At 39.7% G+C, this 10,725-nt stretch overlaps 1 long non-coding RNA gene across 1 annotated transcript in view; it reads left to right on the top strand.

The window, feature by feature from the left end:
- The first annotated feature begins 680 nt into the window (after window positions 1-680).
- The window catches only part of LOC141378489 (uncharacterized), a 182,725-nt gene continuing 172,680 nt past the window's right edge, over window positions 681-10,725 (top strand). Inside the window, exon 1 of the long non-coding RNA XR_012393151.1 lies at window positions 681-968. This is a non-coding gene — a long non-coding RNA (uncharacterized lncRNA). The remainder of the gene's footprint in view (window positions 969-10,725) is intronic.

Genomic DNA, 10,725 nt, shown 5'->3' with positions numbered 1-10,725 from the left:
CTGAAATGTTCTCCTAAAATTTGCATTTTCTATGTTTATGTTCAGTTATTTTCACTTTAAAGGCAATGATAGAAAATGATCAATCTATAAAAATAAAATTATTGGGTCTACTGAGGAGACAGAGAAAATATAGAAGAAAATATTAGAATATTAGAAGAAAATATTAAATGGCATTTGCATCTAAACTCTGCATATATAAACCATTTTGAGGGATGTAAAAAAAAAGAATGGTCCCAATGCGTATTCCTTGTTTTACATATTTAATTTCTATAGCTTTTGAGAATCCAAAAAGAGTCACATATTGATAAATAATGTTGAGATAGCGGTTTAACATCAGGTTATGATTGAATTGCCTCTTGTTACAGTTATGGAAAAGTTTGATAATAAGCAGAAAATGTTCATGGGCCAATGACATCGCCACATTGAAGTGGTATATATATATATATATATATATATATATATATATATATATATATATATATATATATATACATATATATATATATATATATATATATATATATATATAAATCCCAGGAGTGCAATATTGCTGTATATCAGGTGGGATAAAAAGCCACATTGAAAAGACAGGTGGAGGTGAGGCAGGCAGTAGCTCTGCCGCACTGAAGGGGGCGGACATGAGCTCATGGTTCTTCATTCTTCTTCGGTGGTTGCTCTTCAGCTTGATTAGCTAGCCCAAGTGTGTCTGATTAGGGCTAGAACTAAACTTTGCAGGACACCTAAAGTCAAGTAAAGTTAAAGGAGTCCGTTACTTTCTGTTTTTTTATGACTGACTGCAAAAATGGAGGATGTAATATCTCAGCTCAAAAAACTCCCACAATTAGACTTTTGATCAAAATGTGAAGTAATAAATAATGGACGACCGATGCTGGAGCTAAAGGACTTGCTTCAAACGACGGGACAGAAGACAACCTGATCAATACAAAGTCATTCAAGTCATTTTGAAGGTAAGATGCGTGTGCAAATCGTGTGTGTGTGTGTGTAAATGTGAGTGAGTGAGCAGTGTTGGGCAAGCTACTTGAAAAATGTAGTGAGCTAAGCTATTAGCTACTCTACTTAAAATGTAGCTTAACTACACTAAAGCTAACCTCTGGGAAATGTAGCAAGCTAAGCTAAAAGCTACATGGCAAAAGTAGCAAAGCTACATCTATGCTATTTTAACAATTTTCATTTGTATATTGAAGCAACTTAAATCCAAGTCAATATATATCTTAGTGATTAATAAAACTGTCAATGAATCATATGAGGAAGAACAGTTTAGTTCAGTTATTTATTGTAAATAATATGCTGCACTAAATAGAAACACATTATAGTATATAACAGCTAAAACAAACAAAAAATCCAATGAAACCAGGTGTTACACAGTTAAAATACTATAGTCGTTTACAGTAAAGGGACACATTTTTGGAATAAGCATTATAGTGTGTGTGTGTGTGCGTGTGTTTGTGTGTGTGTGTGTATACACTAAAGTATTTTTAATTTTTTTTAACACAGTATCAGAAATAAATTTATTGCATCGTAGCATGTCCTTCTCGAGGTATGGTCACGAAAAATCCTGCTTCAGAATCCTCAGTCATCTTTCCATCAAGAAGGTTTCACCAGAGGTGGCAGTAACGCACTAAAAACTTCGTTGTTGAACACCATTAAACAGAAAGAAGAAGAACTTGTCATTCTCGCCATCATATAGATTTACTTTCATCAGCTCTGTGAAAGTTGGTGCCGTCACTTATTAATCCGCAATCTGTAAATGTAGCTTTGTGGACGCTACTGCGATACTTCACTAATAAAATAGCTTCGCTACTGAAAAGCTATTTAACTTTGAAAGTAGCGACGCTTTCACCATGCTACTGAGAAATGTAGTTAAGCTAGTAGCGTCACTACTTGTAGCGTAGTGCTACAGTGTGTGCATCTGTAGCATCCGCCTTGTTGTTTTTTGGCAGGCATACTGAACCGCTATACATTTGACATTCTTTCTTGGACCAATAGGTCTATGTACCTGCTATGTGTTTAGAAAGAATGCTAATATGAGAAACACAATTGGTAGTTGGCAAGTAAAATACTGGCTGCATGTGTTTTGAAGTCAGTGCCTTATCAGCCACAAACCTCACCGCACTGACACTATATATGGATGGATGGATGGATGGATGGATGGATAGATGGATGGCTAATGAATAGATGATTTTGTATATACAGTTGATGGATAAATAGATGGATGGATGGATGAACGGACGGACAGACGGATTGATTTATATATTTATAAACAGACGGATGGATGATAATTAGATGTATTTGTAAATACAGTAGATAAACTGATGGATGGAGATAGATGGATGGATGGATGGATATATTGTATATATTCGTGTTTTAAAAACACTTTGTGTTTTTACGAAGTGTTGTCGAAAGTTTGACTCCAAAAAAACATAATCATGTTCCTCCTAGTCACTACAACGGTGTGCTCGAAACTGAAACCTGTTGGTAAAAACAACCATGCAGGCTTCGTTTCTTCCTAGCTCATCTGGGGCCTCATGTACGAAGACTTGCGTGGAAATCTTACTAAAACATTGCGTACGCACAAAGCTGTAAATGTGCGTACGCAGAAAAAATTCAGATGTATGAAACACTGCGTACGCCGAATCCCACGCATATTCTTTTGTACATCTGAATGAACGTGAAACTGAGCGCAACATGCACGAGCACAAAACCCCTCCCTGCCTCCTCCCCGTATGAATATGCTAATGACTCTACTTTGGCAAAACCCAACGAAAAAGCAACGGCAAAAGCAAGCAAGAAGAGAAACTTTGAACAGAATGTGAATTGGAGGTGCTGCTTTCGGAGGTAGACCGGAGAAAAGCGGTGTTATTTGCAAGTTTGTCCTCCGGAATTAACAACAAAAGAAAAAAAATAGAGTGGGAGAGTTTAGCTGATGCGGTTAACACAGTGGGGTCTGAACATCGCACTGAGTGAATTAAAAAAAGGAATAGTGTGGTTTATATCTGTAAAATGCTGCATTGCTCTTAACAGTCTCAGTGGCGCAGCTCGTAAGACGCATGTGGTCATGTTTTGACACGTTCGAGCATGAACACGGTTTGAATCCAGCGTCTGATGAACTCTTTTTTTTTTCCCGCTACATATCAGATTTTGCCCACTATTTATCACGAGAAAGACAAGTAGGAATCATTAATAAGTTTGTGCATCATATTTTATTTGCACATTTATTGAATGGAAATGTTTCTGATTCACGCATGCAAATTCATCTTCAGATAGTGTCTTTATAGCAATGTGCGTGCAGTAGATAGCTCAGATTACATTGGGAAAACAGGCGACCGCTGCAAATTGCGCTTTAATGTTTGGCTGGTCAACTGTATGGTATGGAAACCTTATATACCTGCTAGATGAACCCGTCTCATACAGCTGCCATTGCACGGCTCAGACACTTTGTAGAGAGCAATTGAACACAACTGCCTCTAGGAGTCGCCAATGGAAATAAAACAGACACGCACAAAAAATGTGCGTACACCAGCTATAAAGCTGCCGTGGAGCTGCGCACATTCCCACGTTCAGTTCATTATTAGTAAATCCAAACGTGAGCGATTCTGAGCGTTAAACCTGGCGTACGCAAAGTTTTTGTGCGTACGCAGCGTTGATACATGAGGCCCCTGTTCTGTTGCATGGTTGTGCTATTTTAATTTATTTAACGACAACTGTTTATTAAAAACTGTTTATTAAGTTAAAGGTTTGATACTGATTAGAACTTGAATTGGCAACGAGGTCTAAAATATTCTGAGAAGGTCTTAATATAATTCTTATAAAGGTATTAATATTATCTTTAGGATTCCTGCAAATACCCTGTATAGACAAATGGATAGATGGATGGATGGATAGATATATATATATGGCGAGGCAGTGGCGCAGTAGGTAGTGCTGTCACCTCACAGCAAGAATGTCGCTGGTTCGAACCTCGGCTCAGTTGGCGTTTCTGTGTGGAGTTTGCATGTTCTCCCTGCATTTGCGTGGGTTTCCTCCGGGTGCTCCGGTTTCCCCCACAGTCCAAAGACATGCGGTACAGGTGAATTGGGTAGGCTAAATTGTCTGTAGTGTATGAGTGTGTGTGTGAATGTGTGTGTGGATGTTTCCCAGAGATGGGTTGGGGCTGGAAGGGCATCCGCTGCGTAAAAACTTGCTGGATAAGTTGGTGGTTCATTCCGCTGTGGCGACCCCGGATTAATAAAGGGACTAAGCCGACAAGAAAATGAATGAATGAATGAGTGAATGTATGTGTGTATATATATATATATATATATATATATATATATATATATATATATATATATATATATATATATATATATATATAAAATATATATATATATATAGATGGATGGTGTTATAGGTAGACAGATATATTTCAATCACAGATGTACATCATATATACATGTCGCTGGTGAATCTTCTACCTGATGAAACCAGACTAAAGCATTATAAATCTTATTTCAGCACGCTGAGTTTTTTTTTCCCGCATCAGTCTTTTAGGGCTCCTTTCTTTGATTATTTGGACTTTGCTGGCTTCTCCTTCATTTCCTTCATCAGAATGGCTGATATCCTCATGAAAGCAGCAGTAATGACTGTAATGGCAGCTCTAGTCTGAGGAAATGAAGCTCTTGATCTAAACAGCAGTGTGTGAGCTGATAACAGCAGTCATAACAGCACTGAGTCTGCCTTACGGCCGACACACACACCGAGCTGATGGTATATATAAATCACCATAATCACCTAATACTGCAGTATGGATGAACTGCATTTGCATTTACTCCAGGACTGTTAGAAAAGTGTTTATTTATTGCTTTTCAACAAAGACAAAGTGACCAGAGCAGATTTAATTATAAACAAAACACAGAATAAAAGTACAAACTGAGATTAAATGTACAGTTGAAGTCAAAATTATTAGCCCTCCCCTGCAATATAGACACTCCTGCCACTTTAATATGTACTCCTTACTAGTATCTGGTTGGACATCCTTTCCCCTTCAGAACTGCTTTAATCCTTCATGGCAGAGATTCAACAAGCTATTGGAAATATTCCTCAGAGATTTTGCTCCATATTGACATGATAGCATCACACAGTTGCTGCAGATTTGTCGGCTGCACATCCATGATGCCAATCTCCCGTTCCACCACATCCCAAAGCTGCTCTATTGGATTGAGCTCTGGTGACTGTGGAGGCCATTTGAGTACAGTGAACTCATCGTCATGTACAAGAAACCAGTCTGAGATGATTGAGCTTTATGACATGCTGCATTATCCTGCTGGAAGTAGCCATCAGAAGATGGAGACACTGTGCTCATAAAGGGATGGACATGGTCAGCAGCAATACTCAGGTAGGCTGTGGCGTTGATGCTCAATTGGTACTAATGGACCCAAAGAAAATCTCCCCCACACCATTACACCACCACCACCAGCCTGAACCGCTGATACAAGGCAGGATGATCCATGCTTTCATATTGTTGAGGCCAAATTGTGAGCCGAGCATCCGAATGTGTCAGCAGAAATGGAGACTCATCAGAGCAGCAACGTTTCTCCAATCTTCTATTGTCCAGTTTTGGTGAGTCTGTGTGAATTGTAGCCTCAGTTTCCTGTTCTTAGCTGACAGGAGCGGCACCCGGTGTGCTCTTCTGCTGCTGTAGCCCATCCGCCTCAAGGTTGGACGTGTTGTGTGTTCAGAGATGCTCTTCTGCAGAGCTCGGTTGTAACGAGTGCTTATTTGAGTTACTGTTGCCTTTCTATCAGCTGGAACCAGTCTGGCCATTCTCCTCTGTAGACTTCAACTTTAGTCAATCTTTAAATTGATACTCTTTGGTAACTTTTTTGAGCAAGATGCTAATGGTCTAATCTGATTTAATGATCTATGCTAAGCTAAAAATGCTCCTGCCAGATCCAGAGATCAGCTAAATGCTTTCAAAAATGGTAAAACTCAATAGTTGAACTCTAGAAGAGCTGTGAAAATATCTCTCTAAAAGCCAGTTTTCCTTTAAGCTTTGTGTTTATATTGCGCTCCAGAGTTTTGTTTCTTTTCAAGCACAGGAAACAGGAAGCCGCACAGCTTGTATCTTAAGAGTCCCAGCAGTGAGTGCTGTTGCTGTAAGGACAGAGTCTGTTTCCTGTGATTCCCGCTGTGTGTGTGTGTGTGTGTGTGTGTGTTTGTGTGTTTGTGTGTTTGTGTGTGTGTGTGTGTGTGTGTGTGTGTGTGTGTGTGTGTGTGGGTGTGGGTGTGKGTGTGTGTGTGTGTGTGTGTGTGTGTGTGTGTGTGTGTGTGTGTGTGTGTGTGTGTGTGTCAGAGTCACTATAGTTCAGGTGAAAGGGGTTCATTTTTTTCAACACCTGCAGGAAGAGCTTTAGAGAAGAGCAAATGCCACTTCCACCGCACCATTCCCTTATTCAAGCTTCAGTTGCAGATTTATTTATAAAATAATTTTCTATACATTGCAATGTGTCAGTCAAAGTACTCAGGGTCAAATTATTCCAATGTTGGGTCCAATGTGCATGGACAAGCCCTACTGTTGGGTTAAAAAGTGTCATTTAAAAATAATTTAACCTTTGACCCTGCTTTTTTAGCATAGACATGAAAATGCCATGTTCAACTTAAATTGTTGTAAATCTTCAACTCTTTGGTGCACAGATTTAAACTTGTTCTTGTTTTAAGACATACACTTGTTAAGTTGTTGTCTACACAGTGCATCCGTAAAGTATTGACAGCGCTTCACTTTTCCCACATTTGTTTATGTATCAGCCTTATTCCAAAATGGATTAAACTCATTGATTTCCTCAATATTCTACACACAATCCCCCATAATGATGATGTGTAAAAGAGTTTATGAAATTGTTCATTTATTAAAAATAAAAAAAGCTGATAAATCACATGTACATCAGTATTCACAGCCCTTGCTCAATACTTTGTTGATGCACCTTTGGCAGTGATTACAGCCTCAATCTTTCTGAATATGATGCCACAAGCTTGGCACACCTGTGTTTGGGAATTTTTGCCCGTTCCTCTTTACAGTGCCTCTCAAGCTCAATCAGCTTGGATGGGAAGCGACGATGTACAGCCATTTTCACATTTCTGCAAAGATGTTCAATAGGATGTAGATTTGATTGACTATGATTTTGGATTTGCCTGCATATACCTGTTTATACCTGATTTGACCACTGCTTGCCTGACGCTGAATAAACCTGCATATTGGATCTTACCTTCTATTGTTGGTGTCACTACCCGTCGTTACAGAGAGGAAGGAAAGATTCACATTTAACACTGCTGATTGATTCATCTACTGAGTGTACAGTCATAAAACACTCCCGTAAGGGTCTTCGAAGGCTATTTTTAAACCGATTTTCCACAGAACTAAGTTAGTAAAATGTTTCACACCTTTTTTTATTTTGCACACATTGGAAAATACATAGAAAAATGTGTATGTGTAATCATAATATACAGGAATAAAGTGTAAAGTTTGGTGTGTGTGTATTGAAAATATAGATGTTAATTAAAGTATAAAGTTTGGTGTAGGGTTTTGCGATGTCGACCAATTTGGCATTGTACAATGTCTAATGTGAAACATCATGATGGACGATGGCATCTTCGTCGTAGGCAGCGGTGAATTAATTGTTTATAAATAATTAGTTCATTCTTAACAAATGAATGCATCCATCCTGTGAAGTGGTGCGGTTTTGCTGCCCTCCTACAGCAAAACCCTACAACATGTTGTCCTTTGTCCTCCAAATGTAACACTGTAATAATAAGATATTTTTCCTGTTGAGAATTTTTTACACACATTTCCTTGATATTTTTTTAGCTTTGCTTTTAAACTGTATAAAATTGGTCAGATGTTTTGGGTCTCCCTCCACAAGCTCCTCACAATAGTTTGCAGGAATTTTGGCCCATTCCTCCTGACAGAATTGGTGTAACTGAGTCAGATTTGAGTCAGAATTGTCTTGCTCGCACAAGATTTTTCAACTCTGCCCACAAATTTTCTATAGGATTGAGATCAGGGCTTTGTGATGGCCACTCCAAAACATTCACTCTGTTGTCCTTAAAGCACATGTGAACTAATTTGTCAGTATGCTTAGGGTCATGGTCTGTTTGAAAGAGCCATTTGTGGCCAAGTTGTAATGTCCTGGCTGATGTCTTGAGATGTTGCTTCAGTATTTCTCCATAATGTTCTGTCTTCATAATGCCATCTATGCTGTGAAGTGGACCAGTCCCTCCTGCAGCAAAACAGCTCCACAACATGATGCTGCCGCCCCCATACTTCTCAGTTGGGATGGTGTTCTAGGCTTGTGCGCTTTCCCCTTTGTCCTCCAAATGTAACACTGCTCATTATGGCCAAACAGTTCAATCTTAGCTCCATCAGAGCACAGGACATGTCTCCAAACATTAGTCTGCAGTGTCATTCAGCTAATGGTAATCTGGCTTTGTTGTTGATTCTGGCTTGTTGGTTTTCCCATGTTGTCACACAAGGAAGCAGTGTGTTTGAGCTTCTCCCTAAACACTATTCTACAGCTGTGCCTCCAATTAACTCAAATGTTGTCAATTAGCCAATCAGAAGCTTCCAAAACCTTGACACCATCATCTGAGCTTTTTCAGAGGCAGAATAATCTTATTGTGTGTAAACTTGACTTTCAAGAAAAGCTATAACAATTTCTCAACACATATCTCTCTCATTATTCTGCTATTAAGCAGAACAGAAACATGTGATCATCCTAACTTACCTAAATAAGGAAAAGTTTAGTCACAGTAACATCTGACTCTTTTTAAATGGTGATGTGCCTTTTATACAGTATATAAAAACTTCTGCTTTCAGCTGTACTGTATGTGCAGTTTGATTGAACAGGAATCACAGGACTGAATTTTCAAATCCCCAAAGACAAAAATAAATAATGTAGTGACTGCAGGTTGAAGAAAAGTATTCAGCTTTATTTGTATAGCGCTTTTACAATGTAGATTGTGTCAAAGCAGCTTCACATAAATGGTCATAGTAACTGGATCAGGGTGGTTCAGTTTTTAGTGTTTAAGTTCAGTTCAGTTTTGCTCAGTTCAGTGTGATTTAATCATTACTGAAAGTTCAAACACTGAAGAGCAAATTCATCGATGCGTAGCTTTTCAGATCCTGAACCATGCAAGCCAGTGGCGACAGTGGAGAGGGAAAAAACTTCACCAATAGGAGAGTGAAGAAAAAAACCTTGAGAGAACCAGACTCAGTTGGGCACGACCATTTTAATTTCTCCGCTGGCCAAAAGTCTTGTGCAGAGCTGCAGTCTCAGCAGTGGAGGCTGGAAGATGGCCTCAGCGAAGACTCGTCTGTCCCTGGAGCGTCACTGGAATCAGTCTCATGTTCTCCACTCCCCATGACCAACAGCGCAGCAGCAGCTCAGGATACGGCCTGGTCCCGGATATGGACACCTTGGGATCACCAAGTCGCTGGTAGTAGTGGAGTTAAAGTACCGATACTGCAGTAAACATGTACTCAAGGGAAATTAAAAGTACACATTTATAAAACTACTTAGTGAATTAAAATTCCTGAGGAAAAACTACTCCATTACAGTAATTTGAGTATTTGTAATTAGTTACTTTACACCACTGGTGAGGGTGATGGCATCATCCATCAACCCAACTTTGGTGTGTATGATCAGAGTAGATAGGAATAAAGCAGTAACGTTTGGTGTGTGTAAGTGCTGCAGAGATGGAGATTCTGACTTATGCCTAGTTCAGACTGCGTGATTTTAGCCCTGATTTTGGCTCGCCGACAGGTTTTGAGAAATCGCCGACAAATGCCTGAAATCACAGGCAAATCGCTGCTCGTGCACGTGAGTGACAATCACACAGTGTGAACGATCAAAGACGCTATCTGAGAGAATTACCGATGAGTCGCCGATGCCTGCGAGATATTTGCCGTGCTGAATATCTGGAGCTGTCGGCGATTCAAATCATGCCGTGTGAATTGAGTTCTGACTGAAAATAACATCAGCGATCGCCTACAGCCAATGAGAGAGCAGCTTTCACTTGTGTGTGTGTGTTTATACCTGCTGCAGGTCAGCGGGAGGCTGGGGGAGAAGTTAAAAGCGATATTTTTTGGTTTATTTGGACCCACGAAATGGAGGAAAAACTAGTGGAGGTTTGACAGGACTCAGGAGCAACCGTGTCTGTTTGACGTTTCATACAGAAAGAAATGAGTTTATTATCAACGTTGAGGAGAAATGGCTAATTCCCTTTAAACCCAGGTGAGCAAACATGTACATGTTCTACCCCATTAAAGGCTTCTTTCTCATTATGTAGTTAATAACAAAAGATATACGACGTGTTTTTGACTGTGAGACATAGTTTGGACGAAGTTGTCGGCGATTCTCCCTATAGTAAAGTCATGCAATGTGAATGTCCATGTCGCCGAACCATCTTGCAGTGTAAACAAAGCAGCGACGAAACGCCAGCCCAGATAGTCAAGCAGTGTGAAAACATCTGTGACACGACTACTTTGAAAATCATGCAGTCTGAACTCGGCATTAAACTCACTGCCTTCAAAGATTCGTGTTGGAATTGAAACATGTACAGTTGAAGTCGAGAGAAGTCAGCTGAGATGGTTCGGGCATTTGTTTTGGATGCCTTCAGGACGCCTACCTAGGGAGGTGTTCCAGGCATGTCCCATCGGGAGGAGGCCTCGGG

This window comes from Danio rerio, chromosome 17 (assembly GCF_049306965.1).
Source record: "Danio rerio strain Tuebingen ecotype United States chromosome 17, GRCz12tu, whole genome shotgun sequence".
NCBI lineage: Eukaryota > Metazoa > Chordata > Actinopteri > Cypriniformes > Danionidae > Danio > Danio rerio.
This window is presented reverse-complemented; position numbering and strand designations above follow the sequence as displayed.